At 43.8% G+C, this 27,354-nt stretch overlaps 1 protein-coding gene across 37 annotated transcripts in view; it reads right to left on the bottom strand.

The window, feature by feature from the left end:
• The window catches only part of FHIT (fragile histidine triad diadenosine triphosphatase), a 771,770-nt gene that overhangs the window by 509,383 nt on the left and 235,033 nt on the right, over positions 1-27,354 (bottom strand). Inside the window, exon 7 of one of the 37 annotated variants that reach the window (XM_059715891.1) lies at positions 1,305-1,595. The exons of the other annotated variants lie outside the window; for them this stretch is intronic. The gene's annotated coding sequence lies outside the window, so the exon portion shown is untranslated. The remainder of the gene's footprint in view (positions 1-1,304; positions 1,596-27,354) is intronic. 37 annotated transcript variants of the gene reach the window in all.

Consider the following 27,354-nt stretch of genomic DNA (forward strand, 5'->3'; position numbering starts at 1 on the left):
AAGCTCACCGTTTGTCAAAGCCTTCCCCGCTACACAAGGAAGGAGTTTGCCAGAAACAAATGTGCTAAGTTTACAGCAGCCCAGCTTAGGAGATGCCAGAAGCAGGACATACAATCTAGGCAGAACAATGGAAATCTTCCTTGTCGTATTCGTTGACATAATAGTGACAGGCGCCCTAGAAACATCACTGACAACAGTAACAGGCTGACAGATTAGCTATTTTCCTATATGAATATCCCTCAAGATGACACCAGGGAAAAAAGAAGGAAAGAAAGACATCTAAATGGCCTTTTCTTGGTTTAAAGGACCACATTATGACGACTCAGATCCAAACACTGTGATATGCATTTATACACACGCATTTTTTTGCCTTGTGCACAGGATATGAATGGAGTAAAACATGCCGTCGGCTTCATCCTCAACAACTTGAGGAACTTCAAATATGCAGGTGGGGTCCCAGGAGAATTTCTGAGCCCTGGGGAGGACATTTTAAAGCTTGGGGCACTTCACCCTATGCAAGCATAACTAATAATTTTACAATTTATGACGCCAGCCAGCCTTGGTTACTGACTGAATGTAGACTCGCTCTGGATTTAGACTTATGTCACGCTCTATTTAGAAGTGACGTAGGTAGCAAAGGCAAAACTTTGTATAAAAAGAAAAAACAAGAAAATGCGATCAAGAGATTTAAAAGCAGATTTTTATACCTCGCTTGTCATTACTGTTTTGTGGGAAAAGCCACGCAACCTTGGAGTGGGGAGTGGGAAGAAAAGAAAAGTCGGTCTAACTAGTGTACAGACAATAAGCTTTTCCGGCAAATGCCATTAAAATAGGCAATTACATTTTCCCAAACACCCCCACATCTTATGTTGATCTATCCAGAGGCATTTCTTCCCATTTCTATTTAAAACTTTGCTGATAAACATAACAAATAGTTGAACAGCTGAAAATGTCTACTTGAAAGATCACACAGCAGAGTTATTTCTATTAATGCCAACGAACCTACACATCCATAGAGAGAAGAGAAACCCCCCCAAAGGAAAAACAGCAGAAAACAACAACGGGGTAGAAAGATGCTACTGGGACCAATGCGAGTGGTGAATGTTATACGGGCTCTTGAAGTGAATTGCAAAAGGGTCCCTCTCCTACATGCACGCACACATACGCATCTGCACACATAAATATGTAACAGAGTAATACAACTTTTATCTCTCTGGGAACCACAGCAGCAAGTTTGGCTTGAAAGCGGCAGAGAGATTGTAAAGGAGAATGAAACGCCATAAGGGGAGTCCGGGGCTCGGTACCTGTTGTGAACATGACACAAGCCCGACGGGCTGCCTTGCACGCTAGCGCACGTTGCACGGTTGTGCCAGCCTCTTGTTTTCTCTGCCTCAGAAGCTGGCTCCCCTCTGCGAGCTCTGCACTTCTTTGCCCACCTCTTTTTGGGCGAGACCCTTTGCCTGTGCACTTGGCCAAGAACTTCAGCTGTGCTTTTGGAGGTACTGTTTCCACCTCTGCCCAGAGCTGGAATGACCACTGGCCTCTCCTACAGACGGATGCAGCAGGCACCCCCAAAAGTGTCCCTGAAGTTTAACCTGGAATCACAAAGCGTCAGAACATGATTAGTCTCGCTGAGCAGGTGCTTATGCTACTGGATGCATCCAGGCAACCCCCAGAGGCATGGAAGGAATAGGACCATGCCCCGCTTCCTCCGCATGCCAAGGCAGAGGCGGCAAGGATGCAGAAGTCCTGGGTTCCCTTGGGCAAACAAAGGGAGTTCAACAGCCCCTGACGTTGCATTTGGAGAAACTCCTTCTATTCTGCTGTATTCCCATTCCCATACCTCGCCCTTCACTGTTGTGCCTGAGCCCTTTTCCCTCAGCACATCTGCGTAAGAGCTAGACACAATCTGGTCTGTTGTTAACAGTTTAATCAAACAAGGCTGCATGAGCGTGGGTGCATCTGTCGGGCTAGACACACTTTTCAGATACGGTAAAAACTCTTATTTTCTACCCTGAAATTGGCTTAATAGGTAGTCATTTCTAGAGAAAGACTTTCTTTGACAAGGAATTTTAATAGCTGTTTCTTATTCCTGTGCTCTCTGAATCAATTGTACTAACAAGCTAGCTTGAGTTAATCCAGGTTACTTAGTATTAATCTTGATTAATTGATTCTTATTTGAACACATGTTAGGTTAACTTTGCTTTGCAGTGAAGAAGCTGAATAAAACTTCTACCCTCTGGCTATCCAGCAAGCTCCCTGCGTAGAGACTTGCCTAAAAAGATCAGACATTATAAAAGGGCAATAGCCCTTGAACAGATGAAATAACATGGGAGTTCACTTTCACTGTTCTACAGCGATAGTTTCAAAGTATAAAACTCACATTCGCAGAATCAAACATTTCCTGAATAAAAAGAAAGACTTTGTCAAGGTGCTATGAGATTTTGCGTTTTTCAGGTTTGATAGCATATGAAATATTCGTCTAATGACCATTTTGCTAAAGGGAAAGGTGAAAAGTCTGGTGAGAAACAAGAGCTCAATGTTACCTTGCTGATGCACTGAAACATAAAGTGACCCAGAAATGGATTGGTACTGTGCGTGTAGCGCTCATTTGTTCAAAGTTGTGGCTGGCCAGGAGATGGATCAATTCAATACGTTTAAAAGCTCAGAGTTGTGTTTTGTTCTGTTATGCTTTCTTCTCTTTTCAATTGAGCAGGTGTTCTCTTACATAGCCTTTAACATCAAGGACCAATATCTTGCAACGGGCTAAATGGAGAAGATGCCCATGTTGCTATGACAATAGTTTTATTTTACAGTCCTAAAAAGGTACGTACAGTTCTCTAAACAAAATGGCCCACACTTTTATAAGCACACGCAGTTCTGCCCCGTGAGCCGCACCTGACTCATTACAGGTCAGAGTGATAAAAACCTAAGTACGTGCCTACTCCGTCGCCCAATCTGCACCCAAATCATGGACACCTGTACTTGTCATTCGGGGCAGGTACACCTTAGAAAACTGGCTGTCGTGTCTGAAGATGCTATACAGTAATCCCGACCATGAAGATCACAACTGGTGATGAGCAATTTGAAGGAGTAGCTGAAGGGATGGTGCCTCCGGGGACATGACCACTTCCCATCTCCCTGGGATGAAAGAGGCACGCCCAGAGCACCATTTGTTTGGATGGTGCCGATACATAATCTTATGGTCCACCAAGACAGCAACGTGCATCAGGGCACGTTTCAGTGCAATATCCAGTCTGGAAGGCATACTGGGGGAATTGCACCGATACATCCCTCAACACTGGGCCTACTGGAAGAACATTATCCAGGGAAGATCCTTATGCCTGCCTGCAAGGAAGTCTAGCTAAAATTGGGTAAAAGAGGAAATTGATTTTATGCCTTTTTTCCTTAACTAAAAAAAGTATCTATAATAAAGTGATTGGAGGGCAGTAGCTCACTGGAGAGATCCTGAGAGAAAAATCATATCACATCTATTTTTACCGAGTGGAAATGTACAAATTTGTTAATATTCAGGCTAGTAGAATCATAGGTTTAAGAATGTCCAGAGTACTTTAAAAATGCCCCTTTACATTTCTAAATGTTCCCGAGTTTAGATGTGATCAGGGATTCTGCATTACACAGGGAAGCACTTACAGATTGCTGAAATGCTACGGTTGATAGCTCCAACATAAAAGTGAGTCAGTGCTTTAAACCAGCAGTTACAGAAATACCGCTTTCATTATGTTCTTTGGGGGGGAAAAAAAGGAAGGAAGGAAGGAAAGAAATAAAGATTCAACAACCTCTGGCTCAGGAGAGGCATGGAAACATATGCTAACACCACAGACTTTTCAATCTAGATGGTCTATTCCAAATTCTGCGCTGCATACAGATGTGGCCAAGTGGCTGCCGCAAAAATGGAGAGGTGCCAAGACCTAGCTTAAGTTATAAGCAAGGGTTCGGGAGGTGTCATGCTTCAACAAATGCTGTGCACTCCTCTGGGATAAGCAACCTCATAGCAACAGAGGAGAGGGTGTGCTAGACCTAGGGATAGTGGACTGGACATACCCCATGACTGCATAAGGCAACTCTCCCAACATTATATATGGCGTCACCTGCTTACAGTGCCGCTCTGCTGTCGACTTCAGAAAGATGGGGGGGGGGGGGTGGGGGGGGCGGGGATCTCCGTATAAGAATGACTGACCGCCTATCTCACACAGGCTGCAGAAAGAAACAAAGCCCTGCGACAGAAACCTTTAACCTCCCTGCACATCCCACCACTGACCTCAGGACCGCTGCTCTCAGGCAGCAAAATTTGAAGAACCAGTTTGAATGGGAAATTGCAGAACAAGGCAAACTAGACTGCTAAGTATGGTGTAAGCAGGGACTACGGATTCATACCCCATGACCTGCCTTGGCTTTTGTTCCCCTTTGGGCTCCCAGCACTGTCCCCCACCCGCTTCCCACCTTTTATATTTAAATCGCTCACTCCCCTAAACATACTTCTCTGTGCTTGTCCTTTCACAGCATCTCATGAAGTGGGCTCAAGTTCACAAAATCTTATTGAATTAGTCTAAAAGGTACATATCTACCCTGCCTTCTGCTTCTATAATCAGCCTTGCTCGTTCACAGGATTCCTGTAATACCGCTCCCATTTTTCGAAAGTCTAAAATAAAATCTCCCTCTTTTGGACTCTGTTTCAAGGGCAGGTATCTCCTTGGTGGCTCCCAAGGTCTAAAGCCGTTTTCTGTCCCCTGCTTGTCGACTTAGGTCTGGGATGATTATCCTGGCACCATCTCCATCACTTGATGAAGCTTGCATGAAATGTGCTGAACCACAGTCCACTGGGTTAGTTAAACCTGAACCCCTAATTCTCCTGGGCTTTTTACTCACCAAAGAAATACACATAATTAAACTGGCAGGAAACAGAAGGGAAATTATACTGTGTTGCAGGGCTTATTCATTTTTGACTGGAGAATAACCACCATGGAAATATTTCCAAGGCTACTCCCAGAGTCCCATGCATTGTCAGTCTGTGATCCCAAGTGAACACGCAAAACTGTTCCTAGGATATGCAGGAAGAAAGTCCAGACACCCGCAGCCAGGGCTATTCTCTTGCAGTCTCAAGTTAGGGATTTATCCACTCTGGTACATGGTGTCCAGAAACAAGACAGAGAAGACTAGGATGATCGATGAATCTGGACCAGGCAATCCTTTATTCCCCAAATAGATCTTGCTAATATAGTAGAATATAAACGATCAGCTTCTCCCCAGAGGCAACCCTGAACCCCAACAGATGAAGGTGTGTTATCTGACATGACAAATATTGATTTCCCTGGAGGAATTTATTTTGCCATCCACAAGTGAGGCATTATCTGAAATCAGCATTTTGTCCTCAGTATCAGCTCATATGAAAGGTCTCTAAATACACCGTTTTAATGATGTACTGCAATAGATAAATAGTAGCCACACACATCAACCCCCCTCTATTATATCTAATTACATGTGCTCTGTGGGTAATGTCCAACACATGGGCAGTGGCACAATTTTATTCAACCAGGAACCCGTATTGTTTTTTTTAACATGAAGCCATGCTGCCTTCACTTCGCTTCTGTTTAATGGCCCAATGTCCATCCAATTCAGTTAAAAGGTTCCCACTGAGGTGAATGGGACTTGGACCAGGCTCTACTGAATCATCTCTCTTACATCTCTATTGTGAGCATTAGTTACCGCTGCAGTACAGTTTTATTTATGTACAGTTAATCTAGGGAAATTATCCACAATTTACTTCCATTTCAGAATATATGGCTTAAGTCTGATTCCATTTACATCACAGAGAGAGTGCAAAGCAGAATAATATATCTGGAGATACTTTCTGAAATGACACTGGTGGAGGAACAGTATGGTTTTTTAATTCAGATTTATCCTATCCTTACACATTAGCATATGCACAAATAATTGCATGAGTACATGGGTCCTGGAAAGAGTCATTCCTAAGCTAAGCACGCAGCGCTGTCACGTTTCACTTATGACAAAAGTGCATCCACTACTAATCCTCTTGCAATTTGTTCCAATTAACTCATTGTCTCTTACTTGCAGAGTCAGCTTAATTGAACCGCCTGTTTAATACAAAGTGTAGTTTCTGCAATCAAAAGTAACCCTGGAATTATGACAGCTAATTTCCCACCTCACGTGACTGACTTTCACTCCATTACGCTGTTACAGCTGTCCCAGCTAACCTAGCCTGCTGTGGTTTCACAGTAAGAACAAGGGGAGTTCATAAAAGAACAAGAACAAATGAAAGCAGACCTTTAGATGTCAGAAGTACCATCTGAAAATGGATTTTCTCCCTGAAACACAAGTGCCAGATCATTAGATCCCCTAGTGTAAGCAAGTACTTTAGTAACTAGACTCAACTATGGTTTCTCCGGTAGAAACTGTATAACCTATCTCCGAGAACGATGCTCCCATGATTTGAGTTAGACAGACAAAAGCAACCTACGCTCACATATCCCAAGGAACACATCCTCCTCCTCTTCCTCCTCTCAAGTTAATTATTTTAGTGCTTGATCACGTATAAACTTCTGTTTGAGAACTCCATCTAGATAATCTACAGTGACTTAACGTTTCCCCTATGTCTGATCAATGAAAGAACCTCGATTTTGAACGTGTGTGCGTTTCATGAATTGAATCTTACAATCCTCTCCGAATCGGCTTGCAATTTCAAATAAAGTTTCTCGCTTTACTCACCACATCAAACATACCCGGGACACGCCGTTAATCTTTTCTTCAAACAACATACATCCAACCAGAACTTACTCACTTACCAAAAACAAATATTTACTGGAAGCAGAGATGAGCTGAACTACCTCAAACTAATTTCCTTAGTCAACAAAACTTGTTCTTCGCCTGAGATCCTTGCACATATCCTATCAGCGCTAATGCTGCAGCTCGACGGGACACCTGCAAGGACACGGACTGTATGACTTTGTGTAACCTTTGTTCCTAAACCACAAAGAGGGATCAGAAGTTGTCAGCAGACCTGCTCCACTAAACGTCTCTGTCTGCTTCAGGTACCAGGGAGATGTTTCTAATAGGATTCATAGATTCATCTTCCTTTACTCCTTCTTAATGCTAGCTCCCGCCAGAGGTGATACCCTGCCCAATGCTCGAGGATAGCTTTCATTTGCCTACAGCCCCCATTGCTTTGACTCGCAGAAGGCACTGGAAAACCAAATGTTTCCCAAAATCAAACTTAGTCAACTATAGTCACCAAAATAGATTAAGGCAACCCTTGCTTCCAACTCTTCTCATGTGCAAGAGTGGCTTTTATTGCAATAGTAACGGACCCCATGTCTCACGAACACACCCTCACCATGGCAATTAGAAATAAAACATTTAATTGAATCACAGACTCGTTCTCATGGTTAGCAGGAAAATGGTGGTTTTCCCAATTATTACACCATATTTGCAAGATACCTCCATAGAAGCTCTACGTTACCTCACTTTGAGCGAAGTATCGTGAGAATCGGTTTCCAAATCACTGAAAGACTTGCTACTTTTAAAACACTGAGGTACTAAGAGACGACTCATTTGAAACCTCTACACACACACAGTCAGGGGGTCTGTGAAAAATAACCTCCTTTCCAGAGAGATGCTCCGCGGTGCTCAGGCCTCAATCCCTCAGCCCTCTGTACTGGTGGAGACCTATTCCCCCGGGTGTGGGAGGTGGAAAGCACCGTCATTGCCGCGGCCGTGAAGACTGACCCACAAATGAGTGGGGAGCCCACTGAAACTCAATCTGAGCTGCGTGGTTCATATCTTCCCATCCAGAACAGCCTACACACAGCAACATCTCAATTCGCCTCAGGTATCTTATTTAGTATGTGATGCTATGGTAAAGTATTAGCAGCCCAACTGGATGAGAAACAGCCTTCTTGCACCAGAAAGATTTTGGCGATTTCCAAAATGTTCCTGCTCCACATTGGGAGGAAACAAGACTTCCATTTTCAAATCATGGAAAAAAAGAGTGAGCAAGAGCTTACCCGTGTACTCCTGAAAAGCCCAGCGCTGGGGGAAATCACTTGAGATGTAGGACGCCAAGACTAAAGCTCTTGCCCCAATTATTTATGCAAAATGGAACAGCTCCAACAGGAAGACCAAGAAATAACCACTCTAGGATTACCAATAGTCTGGGTGCCAGGGCACTCACCTGGGTTATGGAGACGGATATTCAAGTCTTTGGTATGAACCAGGCACATGTGGTCTTTCACAACCCAGCCTTAACCACCCAGCTATTCTTGAGTGGGGCTCTCTGTATTGTTTCTCATCTTGTTCCTTTCCCCGGTTTTCACTAGAAATACCATTACTGTGGACACCTGGATGTACATTTTAGAAACAGGTTCTGCTGAATCAACTTCTTTCCAGCAGAAAGCTAATTCATCTCAAAAACCCAGACCAACCTAATCACTAAGGCAGGCGTTATTCATTTTTAGTAAGCCGTGCTTTCACCTTTTCTTTTGTTTTGCCTGTTCTGTTTCAAGACTGCTCGCTATTTTTACAGACAATGTAAAACATTGGTATTTTTATAACAGAGGTATTTTAGGTGAACCTAATAGTGACCAAGTCACTGGTTTTGATTAATCATAATCATGCCAACTGAGGACAGCAGCTAGTAATATAGATGGGGGGAAAACAGCAAAGAAGTTAGCAGAAAAGCAGTAAAACAAAGGAACCAAGAACAGCAGCACAATGGACAGCTACAGAAATGAACGCTAACCCAGGAAAGCAACCCAGACACTGCGGTATGGTGGAAAGCCACGGAGCCCAGCAGTTCACTGGAGTGGATACCTGTAGAGCACCTGGGACGAACCCTTGAAGCTGCAAAGACCACCAGTGTTGTATAGAGAAGAGCCACAGTGAGCACTGAAAAGCATCAGAGATGGATAACTGGAGTTTCAGAGACAATAGCAACAAAGAGGATCAACAAGGAGTGTCAGAGACAAGACAGCGGCATGGAAAAGAACTGGAAAGCAGGCCAAAGTATCTGCAGAGCAACAATGAAGACATCAGCATGAAAGAAAGACAAAAGCCCCATTCATCTGAGCAGATAGTAAGAACTGTACCTGGGAGCTCAGAAAAATACAGCACTTACACAACAGGAGGAGGACAGCCACAGGCATTCATCCATTATTGCAGCATGAAGGTCTTTGAGGCAACGACACGTTCAAGCACGCGCATAATAGTCAATGGCATTGCCTTTTCAGCTAAACAAATAAGGTTAACTGTAGGTATGTGATATTCCACAGACACCAAAGTAAACATTAATGTAGTCAAATCTGGCAAGGATTTGAAGGGCAATCGCTGTTAAATCAGACACAGTAAGATAGCAGACAGATCAGCTAGGTAAGATAAATAAGACAGAAAAGCACACCACCAGCTAGCTGGAATAACTAGCTCTTATCTATAATGGGTAGGGGATAAAAACATACGTTATCACAGGGGACTCTACCTCAGTGAATAAAACAGCCCCAGAATTTCTCAAAACTATAGATGACAACTTCCTAACTAAAAAACCACTGTATCCTACAGGAGCTCAATCAAAAAGAAGGTTAACAGGTGACCTGATCACAGTCTGTACAAACCTACCTGGGCACCACAATACCGAAGAGAGCCAGTTCTTCAGTCTAGCAAATAAAAAGCACAAGACCCAAGGCTGGAAGATGACCGTAGCCTGATTCAGACCGGAAAGAAAGCACTGTTTTTCGTTTGTTTGTTTGTTTACAAAAAGGGCACTTTTCCAACTTGCCATGGCAGTGGTGGTGGATTCCCCATCGTTAGTCATTTTAACATCACACCTGGATATTCTTCTAAAAAGCGCTGTGGTTCAAGGGGGAATCAATTCGGGGATGTCCCACAGCCTGTGGCAGGACACAGAAGATGGCAATTGTGCCTCCTGGCTCTGAAATAACCACGCTGCATGCACCTGCTGTGCTGGCAAGTGTGCCAGGTGTGCACTCACTCATTTTTTGTTGCTTTCTATAACACATTAATGGTCACTGACCAAAAAGGCGTGGTGGAGGCCTAGGAGTAAATGGGATAATTTGTAATTAAAATGAAAAGACTTTAATTTTGGTGGCACGCATTATTCAGTGATGAATGCCCATCCAATACTTACATAGTAACTCACATTCATCATAATTATCTTCGGTTATTTAATTGTTTTAACACTGTATATATTCTGTTGGTAGCTTGCTGCTTGCCTCAACTCCATGTCCCAGAATCATTAAGAGACTAGAATTATTTTTCTGTATCAATCTAAAGTTTGACAGCTTATACAGATTGTCTGGGAGTTGTCTGGGCAACATTTGATCTGCACATAGAGGTTTACATTGGCATCAGTGTATATAGCTGAATCCAAAGATTTGCGGCATTTAAAACACACACACTAAAATCTAATTAAAAGCAGGAAATTTCTTAAAGAACCTTTTGTTTTCAATATAAACAAAGACGGTGCTCCCGACTCTCTTTCTAACCGGTATTCATTATGATCGCAAAGGGTAGCCAAGTGAAAATAAATAAGGCAGATGATAAAAGATCAGTATTTTCTGGAGCTTCATCAACTTATCAGCTACCCAAACCACCTGTAGGCACTACGGCTCCTGTCCAGTACCAAGAAATCTAATTAATCCTTGGAGAGGTGCGTGAGTAAGCATGTAAAACATGACTTCGTCTCTAGTATCCTCGACTGAGACTAGACTCGCTATAAGATCCTCCAACGGGCCCATCTAAATCTTGGCTGGGAGCCAGTCCCCAACCCCACCGCGAGACATCACCGTCAGCACAGGCCATGTTCAGACCCTCAGCCTTTGGGTCGTCCCGGAAGAAAGAAATGAGGAGCGTGCACACGTCCACTCCTGCTCCGAACAGCGTGAAAGCTCCTGCTCCCCCCTACTCCCCACCACGCCACAGTGGATCGGCTTCTTCCCATCCTCAGGCCTCGTGGCTTCGTGTCTTTTAGTGCCGTCTTGGACTGAAAATCTGTCTTCTTCGGTGCAAGTTTCAACCCCAGCTTGGAAACAACACAAAAGGAGCAGCAGTTTCTGAATCCATCTCGGATCAAAACTTTTCTCATTAATACCCAAATAGAGCAACGACTGTGCGGACGCTGGGGAGTCGAGCTGTAATACACTCTTCTTCACCTGTCCTGAGGATTGTTGTGAGGCTTCAGTTTAAAGCTAGTTCAGGACTTTGAGACATGAATATGCTCCTTCCAGGATCAGCCCCTGGCAGCATCCCTCCGACCCCCCTGATCCAAGCTGCCGTATTCTGGAAGGGGCACCATCCCAGGAGAGATTTTGGTTGCCGCGTTTGGAAAGAGCTCTAGTAAGTCTCTGCAAGTCCTACTAGGACAAGGACACTAACCAAGCTACTACGCAGCAAGCTTTGCCTACAAGTATCCTAACATTTCATGTGGTTGGTTTTTTTCTCTTCGCTCAAAACTTCAACATCTGATTTACAAGTTATTTACATAGGAATCATTGCACCCACCAGGGAAATGCAGCCACCTTTGGGAGGAAATGCAGCAACTGAACCAGATTTAAGAGGACAGCACCCACCCTGGAAAGTGTCGGCATGTGACACTTATGCGAGCGGTAATGTAAAAGACAGGTTGATAAATAAACCTGTGGGCTCAGAACTCCTTAGACTGAAACCAGTAAGACTGCTAGGGACTAAATCTTTGCTGGGAAACTGGTAGCAAGGAGGCCAGCAGAATATTTATCATGGCTTATATATTGCTATTTACCCACCCAAATCCAGCTTTTCAGGTCACCCAGGGAAAATAAAATGCTGTTCTTCTGGGCCAAAGAATTGCAGACAGTGTTCTCTAACCCAGAATCAAAGCATTAAAAAAGCCCACATGAAAAGCCCCAAGGTAAAGACATGGACCTAGGGCCCACACCCAAGGCACCCAGAAAAAGTCTTCACTTTGCATTCACTGCTTGTACTATACGGACAGGCCACAGGGCTCCTACATCCCAGTGCATAGCTCTATCCACTAGGCATTACTGCTTCTCTTAAAAGAGAGTCTTAGCAAAACCCCTCTTCGAGGTCAACATGAAGCTTCATAATTAGTCTTCTTCACTGATCCCGGAGTCCAAACAGATGCAGAACTGCATCCGAGACTCTCCACCAATACCAACTTGTCTAAGAAAGACCATTATACAAGCCCAGGTGTGTTATATAGCTACAGTGCACCGCCACTTTGCTGCTTTACAAATAAAAACAAGAAATTTTGCTTTTAAAATGTGGGGGTTGCAGAACAGACAGAAGCACCGAATTATTACCAGGATGCTCCAGGATCTTTACGGCTCCTGTAGTAAAAAGGACAGCAAGACCGTGCTTTGTACGTAGGCTACGGATCAGCCTCATAATCAATTCTTGGGCCAGCGGGAGCTGCCACGGACATTCAGGATCACTGACTTTCCAGCTCCTTATGCAAAGCCTGAAACTGAATCTTACCATCAGAGAGAAAAATTTAAGGGCAAGTTATGCTTATTTCCTACTGCCATTTGCACTGAAATCGGGAAAGTAAAATTCAGTCAAAAAAGAGAATACCAAGGTTTAGATCTGGATCTGAAAAGACACACCCAACATTTTGGGGTATCAAAGCCACATCTGATGTCAAAAAAAAGCCGCCAGCTTACTCAGGATGCCACTTATACATTTCCTTAATTTTAAGTAAATGCTCACATACTTTCCTGAACGCCTTTGTGCATTTTTTGTAAGACACAAAATAAAGCTACCGTAACACAGAACAATCAATACTGATATCCTTCTGTGACCACACCTTGACCTGCACGAGAAGAAAAAGGTGGGAAAGCGTGCGATACATGCATTGTTTCCTATATGTGGGGAATGTTGAGTGACCCCCAAGAAGCAAAGTACAATTTTTTTAATTAATTAAGCTGGCAGGGGAAAAGCACGCGCCAGAATACATGCATTTCCTGGCTTTCTTATGAACAGTTTAAATACAAGTCGAGTCACAGTAAATCCTCTCTGGGGGCAAGCAACAGCTGCTAGCAAAGCGTTTAACGTCAGTGGTGTTCAGACAATTTTCAGTCCAGCAGAAAGCTTAGAAATGCACAAACTATGTGCAAACCATCTCTTTCTTTTTAAAAGATGTAGCAGGCATGCTTTCTCCAACCGAGATTTCTGATGCACAAAAATGCTTCTGGAGTTGGATTTTTGTTGTCAACTTTACAGCGACGGATGTAAAATTAAGTAGGTACTGAGCTGCTCCAAACCAACCCACACGCACCCAGATTAACCATATTCAAAAAAGGTAATGGAAACAAAGCAAAGGCGCCAAAAGAAGCAATTCGCTGTGACACAAATTGGCTGAGGGCAAAATGACAAACTGAGTTGGGGCGATTTGGTTCCCACAATTTATTCTTTAATAACTTCTAGTGCAATATTTCTGGGGCACATCAAAGGACAACAACAGGCTGACGTCGGTAATCCCTCTCACATATAAAAACTTTCATTACACAGTGTTAAAGGCATCATTCTTCTGAGAAATGGGAATTGATAGGGGTCGGCTTTTTTCTATCCTGGGGAACATCTGAGGCTTTTTCTCATGGTGACGCTGAGTACTCTTGCCAGAATTTGTTCTGAAGGCTGCAGATGTGCAATATGATGAAAAATCTCTTTGATAAATGGGAAAAGGGAAAAAAAAAAGTTCAGCGGACCTCTTTTCTGTGTCAGACCTAGAAACTGCTTTCCATTCTAATTAGTTCAAAAAAGTGTTTCTTGTAAACACTTTTCTATTTCTTCTTACAAAGTTGTCAGCATTAATTTTGACAGCAATGTCTAGATTCAACATCCTCCCCTGTACGCGCAGGAAGAAATAAATGTATAAAAACAGTTGCAGATGGAGCTCCTTTGATTATTATATCTATAGTATCTAGAGAATAATATTGGTGGTTATTTCCTGGGCTCAACTGTTGTGCGCTGCGGGCTCTCTCTCTTTTCAGCTGCTAAAGTTCACCCCAGAAAGTGTTGTATTTTAGGCACAAAAACAGTCATCTGTATATTTATCTGTGTAAAACTCAACCGCACAACTTTGATCTGGGTAGGGGATGCTGGACTAGACCGTCGGTTTGTAAATTATTGAAAGTCTTCAGGATGAAAGGCAATACGTAGTAATATCGCCAAGTGATAATATAGCCTGGCTGGCTAAGCAACTAGGCACGCATCTCTGCTCACCAGTGCCGATACTTGTTAACGTCTGCGTAACTTTGCATCCTACTGTCAAATGCAACTTAAAATGTATGCATCCAACCACAGCGCAGCAGTCACGGCTCACGCCATGGGGATGCTTTCTCCCCAGATCTTCCCTGAGGACCAGATGTGGTGAGGTTCAGAAAAATCTAGCCCTGATCCAGCTTAACTTTAAGTATAATGTTGGGCATCCCATGGAAAATCACTGGCACAGTTCAGGTGTTCGCTGTACAGCCATGAACTTGAGGCCTGCGCCAAAATGCCCAGCCTAAGGCAGTACCAAGTCCTGCAACTTATAATTTTTAAATGACTTTTCAGGCAAGAATTGAAATTAAAACCAAGGATTAAACTATCTTCTCAGTCACGCACCTTGGTAAACCAGGTTTACGCCTCTTCAGTTGAGGGAGTCAATTCCGGTCTATGCAGGAAAAATGAAAGATTTTGGCCCTACATATATAACTGGGGGGAAGTCTACTCCCATAGGAAGCAGACAGGATAAAGCCACCAGCGCAGAAACAGCGCACTGAGTGCCACGAGCAGCTTGCCCGCTGCGGTCCGCTGTGTCAGCCCAGGGAGCAGGACTTCTCTGCTGCGTCCAGAAAACCTGGGCTGTGCTGCCCGATTCCCTTCTCATTATCATGGCGTACATGAAAAGTAGCTTCATTGCCTTCAACAGAGCTGTACGAGGGCAGAACTAGTGAGAGGAGAAACAGATCCCATGTTTTATTAAACCCTTTAAAAATTGATACAGAAAGAGTGCTCCAGTAATGAGAGGTGACAGCTTTGATTAATATAACTGAATTTTCTCTTTCAATTCCTGTTTCATATCCATCCTAAATTTCATTTTTTTTTCTCACGCTGCCATTGCACTTGATTTGAGGTGCTTTTTTTAAAACTTCTATTTGTGAATTTTTGTAACCTTCCTCTCCAACATTTCTTGCTACATAAAACAGGAAGGCTTCAACGTCCTCGAACTGATATCTGAAGTAAAGTGGGGAGGGAGCTACTGCAAGGGAACCCGCGCTTAACGAGTAACGAGATTACTGCCTGCGCGGTTGTGGTGCCCGGAGCCCCAGTCGTGAGACGCACTCGGGGGGGGGGGGGGGGGGGTGCAAGGCTAGCTTGTGGCACACCTGACAAAAAGGCTGGCCCCCAATGGAATAACTGACTATATACAAAAGATTATATATATGAGCCTATATATAGATTATATACATTTTCAAAGCAATTATGTGTGCGAGCCTAATGTCATGTCTTGCTAGCACACCCAAGAAAAATATAATAGTTTTCAAGGGAGGAGCTCATCTACTTTTGTGCAGCTCAAAAGTTTCTTTAAATGTCTTCGTCAGAAAATGTCCCCCAAATACGTGTGGATAAGTACCTCAAAACAGTGCAAGGTGCCTTAAGATTTAAGTTGGTTAAAGCTGGATTTTCCGTTGGGACTCGCATACGGAGGGGATGTTCCAGGGACCGGTCTCACGCTTTGCCCACAGACACGCCAGCAGCACTGCCCCACATCCACCCCAACTCCTATTGACAGGGACACTTATTCCAGTTACAGCAAAATATGCACGGTTTGTTCAGTAGCTCCCAGCAGGTCAAGCCACAAGATTTTGCACACCTACGCCTATTCTGATGTGATAGTTGATAACCCTTCGTTCTTTCCTGCCTGTCAATCCCCAGGTTAACAACGATACCACAAAGCCTCCTGGGTGGTTCTCTATCAAGGGACTCCCTGAAACCCAGATATATTATGGGCACAACATCTGCCTTACCACCCCACTCTGTTTCTGCATCAGGTAACTTTGACATGGTGCTATTTTGTAAAACGGTGTGGGCTGCTATTCAGTAAGCTTTGCACTGCCTAGTAGTGCAACCCGGTTTGCCTATTTTTTTTCTTACCACTTTATCTGCTATACATGTCAGGTCCATCACTACAAATCACTCCAGAGGTCTTCTCGGGCCAACATAAAAGCCAGAATGGCATTTAGCCTTTCTGTCTACCTGTGCTGTTCCCCAAGATGTTGAAAAATCACTGCTGGTGTTCCCACATCTGGTCCTGTTAGGGCCAAGGCTACAAACCCTCCTGTACGGTAGACTTCTCCTCTGTGCCACATGCATCCCTGATGTAAGCCTCCAGAAATCCTCTCTCTGCTGAAGTCAATGGGCTTTCACCAGAGAAGAATTTGGATTTGTATGTTAACTTATTTATCTGTTCGCTCTTCACAGAGTTTTAACTCCCTGATGGCCTCCCTCATCTTGTTCTTAGTGCTCGCCGAAGAGTAGCTTCTAAGGAGCTGAATCATCTGGTTCCTCCCGTTTCATCTTTCCTTTTGAGAAATGATCCTACCTCATTTCCTGCCAACTATGTGTATAGTGTATTCATGAGATTTGACTACATTTGGGGGGAACTTGTACCTCTCCTACAGCTCCCAACTGCTAGCACGTTGGCTGCTGGTATTTGCACACAACAATGCTGTTGCTCTACTGAGAGACCTCCATTCACGGCGCTGGGCGCACACGGGGACGGAGTCATGGGACTTTTACCAATGCCTGATCTGAAGTGCTACCACTGCCCGGGTACCCAAACTGAAATGCTCTGAGGAAACAAGTGCTCAGCACACTTTCTTTACCTAGTCTTTACCTACCAGCGTTTTTATTTGTTAAAGTGGTCATATACTAAGAAAATCATCATCACTCCCAATATAATGCCATGGCCACAAAGACATACATGAACATGTCATGCAGATGTACTGTCAGAAATGAACTCATTTTCTTGACTAAATGACATAGGAGCAATACTCTGTTGTTTTCTTTTCTTTCTTTATTTTTCATACTATTGAACCTCTCTATGTCTGACAAGCTTGCTAAATGCACAGCATAGTAATCTGACATGTTGAATAGTTTCACCTAGGGCAGTATTTTCAATTCAAAGTACTTCAGCAGGTTCTGGAAAAAGAGAAACAGATGATGGGGTTATCTCTGCTCTCACTAATCCCCTCTTTTTGTGTACGTCCTGTTTTCATTACAGCCAAGGCAGCACTGCCGGCTACTCCCAAGTCCTGAGCAGTTTAGTCTTTTCAACAATGGTTGAGCAAAGTCAGCAATGAAAATAAAAACTTTTATTCTCGTTTTTAGATAAAACTTATTTCCATGAGAGCTGACAAGGCTGTGTGGGTGAGCATTTGGAGGACGGGAAAACACACACGGGTTCTTAGACCTTACATATTAAAATACATTCACTTGGAGAGAGGAAGGAAGAAAAAATGAAGGAATCCATTGTGACCTCCTGGTTTGCTGTCTCTAATTTGATGCAAGAGATTATTTCCATAATGCTTTCTTCATCCATTTCCAAACAAAGAAAAGGCTACGCAATTTCTAGTATCACTGCCTTGGCAGCAACAGCAGATACGGACTGCAAGCAGATATTATTGTTCTCCTCCGAGTTAGATGGGTGTCTAATCCCATTTTTCCTTTGTCACTATAAAGTTCTGTTTTGGGTCTAAATTATATGAGCCACATTCAGAGACAAAGGTGCCAAGTGCATGGGGGCCCGAGAGTCCTGACCCCCCTCGGGAAGACAGCCGTCACCTAAAATACAAATATAACTTTTCACGTGTCCATCACCTTAGGTGCCTCCCAACCCCCGGCAAAAATAAAAGTCAGCACCTATGTTCAGAGATAGGACAAGAGACTAGATGAAGGACTGGGTGGATCCAGTGCAGCAGTTCCACATGCCTAAAAAAACAGAGTAAAAGAAATCCATAAAGTCCCATTGCTCTTTAAATAACATGGTGGATCAAGGAAAATATTAATCAGTGTCCAAAAAAACCCTGGTGCTGGTTCGAGAACTCACCGTTATGATGCCATGGAAGTTGAAACGCTTTCCTATTTATTCAGATTAGCATTTGCCTACACAGAGCTCCACACACCCATACAGATAATCTTAAATCACATACATGTATTTTTAGCATGTCAGGCAAGAAAACTATCTGGGAACCACAGCTTTAATGCTGGCTATGCAACAGATAAGTGAAGAATCACTGATTTCCTGAGCTGCTCGTTAAAATCCAACGAAGACAATCATTGGATTTATTTGCACCCAAATAAATCAGGCTAGATGCTTATTCTTTCGTTAAATTGCAGCATTTAATTTCACCTGTCAACGAATGGAGACCTTGTATGCAAAGAAAATTGGAAGCATAATTTGGATGAGGGAGTATGAAAGTATCCAGCTCTGCTCCCAGCCAACCACACCGGCCGGGAAGACTTGCTAGCAGCGTTTGAAAGGGCAGCCAGCTTTCAATGTCTTCCAGCTGACGAGAAGACAAAACAGAGGTGGGGAAAAGTGATCAAATTCCCGGGGTAAATGGAGAACAAAACATCCAGTTCATCTAACAAACACCAGGTTTTTTTTACTTTGCTAGTTTAACGGAAGATGTTTCTAAGCAGAGCAATACATTGACTTGTCAAGTGTACGCTTGCGTGTGGAGATTAAATGACATTTTTGGAGGGACACACCAGAGTTATTTGGGAGAACTAGAACAGGCAGCGCCTGGAGTTCTCTCAAGCAGGAAGGTTTTAAGAAGTGACTGCTAACTTACTTAAAAAAACAATATCCCTTGAAAAACTGAATGCCAGGACCTTGCATGCACTTTCTAAAAGGGCAGAGAATTATTAGTTTTCCTGCAGAGCGGTGGATTTCACTCTGTTTCATTGTCAAACTGTACTTAGAGTTACGACGCATGGGCAACTCTGTTTTCATTGAATTTAAGACTAAGGTCAGATCATCTGAAAGAACAAAACAGGATTTTCTAGTCTGCAACTCAGTGAGAGCAGGAGATTTCAATGGTAGTCCTGAGCCAAGCATGGTATGTAAGCTGCAGCACACCAGAAGTAAATCTAGGAAGCTGCTGTTACTTGTATACTGCTGCAATTCAGGTTTCAGCCCCTGCTTCTGCATTGCAAAATGAGAAGTACGGGGGTAAGTTGCAATGACTCATGGTACCCTGCACTGGCCAGGAGTTTGGTGAGCGAGGTGGGAACTACTCACAATCACCCATGTCCTTCTGGGATGTGGGGGAAGAGAGCGGGCATATGGCAGCTGCTTACTCCCAGGTCTCCACGCCCAGGGTACAGGTAGCCTCATCAGTGATGCAAAGAGACAGCCAGAGCTTGCTTACTCTTACTCCTTACTCGGTCCGCATGCCCCTGTGTATCCCATGCAGAGCTCACCAACGCCAGCAGAATTAATCCCAACATTATGCATTAGGTTTGGCAATTCTTTTAATAGCCTACTCTTCCATTGCCTTTTCTCCTTTCTGGCCATGTTGACCACAAATAGAAGGTAATGAAGCCATGTGTAATCCTTTACTATAAAGATGGAAGTGGTTGTCATGCTCTTGAGTAGTGCAAGAGCAGGGCAGACCGTTCCCAGCTTTCTGTGCCTTTCTCCCTCACGTGTCTTTTCTTGTAGTATATCTTGACTATCCTATCATGTCTTAAAAGTAAGTGCCCACCTAGGGCTGGCCTTATGGGCAGGCAACTACACAGGGTGCCATGGTCAAGGGGGAGCTGCACACACACACCTGTACCTCCCTGCCCGACTGCACCCCATGCCCCTTGCCCACTACTCTTCTCCCCTTGCCCTGCTTGGCCATCTCTGGGGGATGCCTTGAGGAAGCAAGTTTCCCTATCCAGCCCAACAGTTCCCCCTGGGACTTTATTTCTGAAACTTTCACTAATACTGAAATTCAATGCAAAGAAAGAGTACCAACAACAAGTTTGCCCAGGGCACCATTTCTCCCAAGGCCAGCCCTGTCTGTGCCCACCTTCCATTAGTATTAACCTAGAATGCATGATTTCCTGATTTCCCTACTATAACATGATGTCCCTACTATTACAAACCCTGATTTGTCAAGGGTTAATTCTAGGTCTTCTTCGCATGCTTTGTTCCCAATCCCGGTCTTGTAACTTATGAGAAACTTGGCTCTGAGGTGTGCGAGACTGGTGCCTTCAGCTTTGCGTTCATTCACAAAGCCCTGCTCTCATCTTCTTCTTGCAGTCTGTGTAAAATCACTCTTTCATATTTGCTATGGAGGGCAGTACTCCTCAATACAATTTCATAGCGGGCATCCTCTGCTCGAGTTCACTGAAAACCATTTAAAAGATCAAGCACCTCAGTACCAGTGCTTCTCAGAAATAAGGTTACCTTCTAAAATATTCCTTTTTACCGTGCAGATGCAGACAGAAACACTTCAAACCTTTTCTAGTTGTCGTCCTCATTTCCAGTTTCAGCTCTGATAGGATATTTATTCACTCCAACCTTCTCCTCTGGTGTTTTCTTGGTCTGTTTTACTCCTGGTGCCTTGTGCAATTACTCTGAGCCAAGTCTTCCTAACGTCCGCCTCATTCTGTCCCTGAATTTTAAGCAATTAGCACTGCTGAACATGAGTCACGGTATAGCAAAAATGGTTCCAGCTGCCTCATGCCAGTTCTTCTGATAAGGTTGGAAATCCAGTTTTAAGTTCCCACTCTTCAAAGCAGTTTTGACTACTCAAAATCTGGCTAAGGAGAGATCTGAACCAGAGTTTGCTCCAACTATCTGGAGTCTTTGGCAGTCCCTAACAGTCTCTTCCCTGATGTCCCAGGCACTGAAAACAACATTGTGTCTTTGCTGGTATTTTCAAACGCAGTAAAGGTGATCCCACTGGACGCGGTTACACAGTCAGCTACAGCTGCCGAATCACACTCCTGTCTCATCCAAGTGCTAGATGACCTACTTGTGACGGCCGCCTTCATGCCAGTTCGTGACTAGGAGCTTCCAGACCTCACAATCGTGCTCCTGTTGCCATTAGCTGGTCACCAAAGGGCTTAAGGAATGTGCTGCAAAAGCTGTTTTCATGGAAGACGGCTGTACATGATTTTAATTGTGGAGAAGTTGCTGCAAATCAGCTGCCACACGGCTCTTGACAGAACAGGACCTTGATCCAATGGCAAGGAGACCAAGACAACTGGGGATCTTGATCCACCGCAGCCTTCATCCCCAGCTTTTGAGATTCTTCCATCTTCTTCCACCTGCTCCGCTGTTGAAGACATGTAGACCCATGGCCGGGGACCATGCAGGCTTATTATAGTGGTAACCTGGACTCGTCAAAGGACGCGTGTGGCTTTTCAGGAGGGAAAGCATTGCCATCTGCTGTCCTCACTACATCCTGGTGCTGCTGATGCTGCTTGGTCCTGCTTATTTCACAGCTCGCCTTCCCCGAAGGTCATTTCACTGTCCACCACCTGCGGACGCACCGGGTAGCAGTACAGCTAACCATCTATTGACGCTGGCTCCGAACAAAAGGGTTAGCAGGAAAAAAGAAGATATCTAAGTGCTAGGACTTATGCTTACCTGTGTTATACAAATGAATGAGGTGCTGCAGCCCTTTCAGTTTACAACAATACAAGTCACTGCAGATGTGTCTGCATGAAATAAATGACACCCAAATGCCTGATATTGTGGGTGCACCGTGCAATAATATGCATGCACGGCCTTTGCATTTACCTATGGAGTTGCATTCTTGTACCATACGAGACAAAGGAACAGATCTGATTGCTTCTGAGGCTTGGTACAAACAGTACTGAAAAGGCAAGGGATTTAAAACCCACTAAGGTTTTGTTGAAAGCAATAATCTAGGTTGCTTTAAATGAAACCTGTCCATTTGAAAATTCAGGCCATCGTTGACAGAAGGAAGACTCCTAGTAAATTATATTGCTTATACACCAGAGTTGATTATTGCAAGAATAATGTGTTGATTTCGCATAATGAGATCCATTAGGACATAAAGGAAGTACAACATGCCTTACCGCTGAAGGTGCCTGCCTGCCTCTATCAGTTAATAAGCTAAAGCAGCAGACCATTGATATCAATGGCGCTACATCGGTTTAAAAATCACAGCTGCGGATCAGATCCAGAGTGCTTAATTACTTGCAAACACGCACTAAGTTCCCATTGATCCCATTAGGCAAAAGTTCTCTAATTCTAATTGTACCCTTCTCATTTCCTCCCATGCCAGCTCTTGCTAAATGCCATCCACAAATGTAGGACATGTAGACATTTTAGGCACTTGGATATATGCCTTTAGCCCAAGTAATTTTTGTATTTTTGCTAGCATTTATAAGGCTCCCAGCAGAGAAGCTGTAAAATGATTCAGCATCAACCCCAGCTCTCTACCCAAAAGGTCTGGCATTGCTGTTACTTAGAACAAGCTTGGGTAAACTTATTACTGAGCCCGGCATTCAGGGCGAAGTTGGTTCTGAGTTCAATTACAATCCCTAGCAGTTTAAATGATAGTCGCTGTGCCGTAATCTAAAATAAATTGCTCTTCACAAGAAGCCAGGTAAGCTTTCGCACTGCAGCACCGAGGAGGCTGCTGCCTTTTATCTCATCTGAAATTCAAACAATACAATAGCTGCAACTTTGGTCTTCCATCTTTCCCTCAAACTGTTTCATAGTTCTCGGTGGGATTTATTCACTCCCTTTGCGCCTGACATTTACATTCAGAAACAATATTTCAAGGGACTACATGGGGGTTAGCTCTTCTGTATAAAAACTGTTGGCAAGCTTCAGCTCAGGTGCATACTGTCCAGTCTGACACTATACGGTACTTTTGTAAAGGAGAGTACAAGCATTTCGAATATAAAGCATTGTTCCATACAACACAGCCCACCTACTGCTGAGTTACCAAACTAATTTGGGGAATAGTTAGCATTTACATATTCGAACTCCCCTGTCGGGGCCCAAACACTGGGAAACGAAGCCTCCGTTCTTTGAGTCCTTGCCTAATAATGCTGACCAGGAGATCTGTCCAAAATCTTCCTCGTTTTAGCAGTAAAGATAACATTTCAGCTTATTTAATATTCAGGAAAGAGAATTTAGGAGAAATTAGGATTAAGTAGGGTGACTTAGAAATTGGGGGGCGGGTTTGAAGGTGGAACGTGGATGTGTGAAGCGATCAGTCTGTTTCTTTAAAAACTTTTGGCTTAAAGATTTTTTCTCAAGAGCAAAATACAATACGGAGGCCTAAGTATTCAAGATCAGCCATGCAAAGAGGCTGACGAAAATGTGATTCTTCAAAAGAGAGAGAACATTATTAAACCAAACAAGTTTTAAGGGATTAGGAAGGAAAAGTGCTTCATTCCAGCCAGAAGAAACAAATTATATTGACCTCACACAATCAAGAGAGGCCAAGCTAATAACCACAAAGAAAGAGAATCACCACACCGTCACGCTGCACGCTGTGCGTTACGGCAACATAGACACCGGGCTAGCATCCGCCATCCGTCCTCAAACACATCTGCAGACTCCAGCCACCTTCGGCTTCTTCTGTCTTCAAGGGATGTCTACCTGGAAAGGCCGCTTTGGACAGACTTGGCGTTTTAGAATACGAAGTAAATCCGATTTTGGTTAGGCTCGGCCATTTTACAACCTGCTACTCTATTCCCGGTTTCAAATGAGTTTTGTATTGAATAATTTCTGTATAGAAATTCTGAGCATACAGTAATTTTTTTCCAGTCATTTTTAAAGCCCCTTTTTTCATCAATGAGATTGGGGCCTGGCTCCAAATCAGAAAGGGAGTAGAAGAGGTGGATTTTTATATGTTTATATATATATGTACATATGCGCAAGCTGAGATTTGGCCCACACAAATGAAATGGCAAACTTTCACTGAGGTAAGCGAGAGAAGATTTTAGCCCTGTTGTTTTTAATGGTCACATTTCTCTACGTACCTAAGTATTTGCGTAGTGTTCCTCACCACGGCTTCTAGATACCTTCTCAATCCTAGGATGTACACACAAAGGTTGGAAACAGACATTGCCTGACATCTTATCTGCACCACCATAAACAGTTTTATGGTGGCACTAATGCTGAGCAAACAGACATTGATACCTTTGGTTGTGCCACATGAAAGGAAAAATCACTGAAGCAACAGAAAGTGGTAATAGACTGCTATTGTATTGCAGGGTATACCTATTACCTCTGCGGTGGAAGAGAACAAGCAGGCTGAGACAAGGATGGGTCTAGCTGAGTGGGGAAGATCACATTGCCCCTTGGCCCACCCCACCAAGGGAGGGACAAGGGATGATGCGCGTTTCACCCAATGAAGTCGATCAGTTGTGCCACACAACGATAGTTTCTAGCCAAAGATCTGTCTCTCTCCTCTGACAGTCTCAGGGGAAAATCAGTTTTACCTACTTATACATTGGGGAAAATTAGTGAAAGCATTGGCTTTTCTATTCATTGCATAAAGGCTGATGTCCTTGCTCATTCTCTTCTCTTGCAGATCAGCAGTTGTGCGTGTCCAATGCCTACAAAGAGTCTCCTTGCGCCTGATGAAGGGTGTTTGGACCCAAAAGCTTGCCAAGAACTTTTGTCTAACTATTTAGTTGGTTTAATAAAAGATATCACATCTACCCAAAGAACCACATCTGCCTATGTCCTTGGACCAGCACAGTTACTACCAACAACTCTGCAAAGCTTTGATCATCAAGAGAGAGTCATACCGCTCGTAGCAGGAGTCAGCCCAGTTTAGGCCCTAGTATCAAGACTTAGTATTCAACCAGAAGACAAGACAGAGAGCTGAGAGGTCCATATGCTCTAAGCCGAGCACCTTATGTTGAGACAGCAGACTTCTACCAGAAGCCCCAGTTCATTCGCAGTTCGAGTGGTGCAATAGGAAATCCACAGTTGCATGAACCCCTTTGGAAAGGTCCACACGAACAAGGTAGGGACAACCTAGCTGCAGCCTGAACAAACCATCCTAGCAGCTATTATTTCTTGGACAGCTAGGAGAATGGCTTCTGCCTGGAAGAGCCCCTGAACATTTGTTTTCTTGATAATTGCAAGGCAAACAACACGGACAGATGATGATATTACAGCGCCGGCTTATGCTGCAATACATTTACCACCTCCACCATCACCACTCATTACTGGGTTAGCTTCAGTCGGTAGCTCTTTGTCATGCTCATGAGGTCAAGCCTACAGCTGCACTGTAGAAATCAAAACAGGAGAAAAAAAATGTAAGCGCTGAACTGTCTCAAGCAGTGGGGCAGCTGGAAGAGGATGCTGTTTGCTTTCCACAGCCTTCATTAGACAGTCATCCAATTAGTGAAACAGAATCACTCCTTAGCACTTTGTAACAGCAGCTATACATTTCCACGCAGAAATACACTGAGCAGATGTTGGTCCAAAAGGAATCACTTTAAAAACTGTCTCAGCAAAGTCCCTATTTCTTAGGTGGGTGAAAGAGGAGGAGAATCTGCTTGCAGTATACTAACGGTAAAGGATGAGGATCAAGCGGAAAGGGATGGAGAAGAAGCTAACAACCCTATACCCATATAGGGAAAGATATTAAAAAGTTAAAATGAATTATGAATTCTGTCTAAACATGAAAGCAAATAAATGTACTTCTGATACTCTGGTATGCTCTTTCCCATCTGGCTAAAGAGCCCTCTGGGTTTTCTAACTGCACAGTCCATCTCCTCTTCATGTTTTTGTTCAAAGTCCGTGAACAGAAGCTTGAGCAAAAGAGTCCTTTCAAGCCAAAACCACATACATCTTCTCTCAGCGATTCTCTCTCCATTTCAGCCCAAAAAGCACCCCAGGACCATCTTGCCAGGTTACCTTAACAACAGTGACATTAGCTTGTCAAGAATGGTCTACGGTTGTAGGACTTGAGCACCTCACAAAAAGGCTCTTATTTTAATTCTGGTGATATAGCCTCAAAGCAGCTGTTACCAAAAAGAGTGAAAAAATACTTGGCAATTACAGTAAGTGAAGAGCAGGTTGAGAGGTAAGCGAAGAGAGCCTGCCTGACCATCTAGAAAACTGATATTTTCCAGACTGCCAGGAACTGGACACTGGAGGATACCCACAGTTAAGACCACAGGACATGTAGTTACCCAAAGGGCTAAGGAGGTTGCAGGAAGTGAAAACGGTTAGATTGAAAGTGCAAACAACACCAACCTCCATCAGATGCATCTTTCAGAAGAGACTTGGGCATGGCCTTTGTGACAACGGTAACATCACCAGCAGCGATGCAAGTCTTTCTGATATGGATGTTGCAACCTCGTATTAACGATTGTAAGTACTCTCCTGGAAGTGCCTGCAGGGTCTGTCATGTCTGTGGTTCTGTGCAAAAACCCGAACTTTTAGAAACCAGGAATTCACAAATCTGCTTATGGCAACGATGCACAGTATTTGGATCAGGACGTTTCTCAGAGCGGGTCTAGCTTGAGCAGGAAGACAAGCACGGCAAGGATGTTAGCCCAGCATTGCCAACACAAAGCATTTGGCAAATCTGTGAACAGCCTAAGATAGTTGCATTAATCTTGGACCTACCCTCTTCTGCTGGCTCTCATCCCAGTAGTGCCCAGAGCCCTAAAGAGAGGGTGAGCCCCACTGCAGAAAGCACCGTACAAAGACCGGAAGGCAGTTCTGCTGAGAGGAGCTTATAGTCTAAGATGGGGAAAAAAAATAGATATAAATGATAATTCTCTTTCTTCCTCCTCCTCCCCATAAAAGCTGTCCCTCCTGCCTCTCTCCTAGACACAGTCTATATGCTCCACATTCCCTGCTCAGTCCCAGTGCCCTTCATCTATCCTCACTCCTCCCGACACACCCACCGCCCAAAAGAGCATCTCCCACTCAGCCCATAAGCACAACCCACAAATCATCTGTTACCTTTTTATCTGGACTGAATCAAAACTTTTGAAACTTGGGCCTAAAAGTGGCCTCTAATTGCATGTGTGCAGCTTTCCACAGACTTCAGTCTGATGGCCCAGACAGCAGAAACCAGACTGGTGCCACTTGGAAAATTTACTTCTTGACATCAGCTGTAATGTGATTTGTATTATCATAGAAAAGTAGCCACCAGGCTCCAAATCTACTTAACTACCTTTAATGACAATATCTTATTGGCACGCAACAGATAAAAACCGTGCCCAACGCAAGCAGAAGTTTGCAAGTCTGCGTAAAGTTCTCGAGTCCTGCAGCTAGATGATTCCTTGTCACAAGACGGCTAATAT

Source organism: Alligator mississippiensis, chromosome 12 (assembly GCF_030867095.1).
Source record: "Alligator mississippiensis isolate rAllMis1 chromosome 12, rAllMis1, whole genome shotgun sequence".
Taxonomy (NCBI): domain Eukaryota; kingdom Metazoa; phylum Chordata; order Crocodylia; family Alligatoridae; genus Alligator; species Alligator mississippiensis.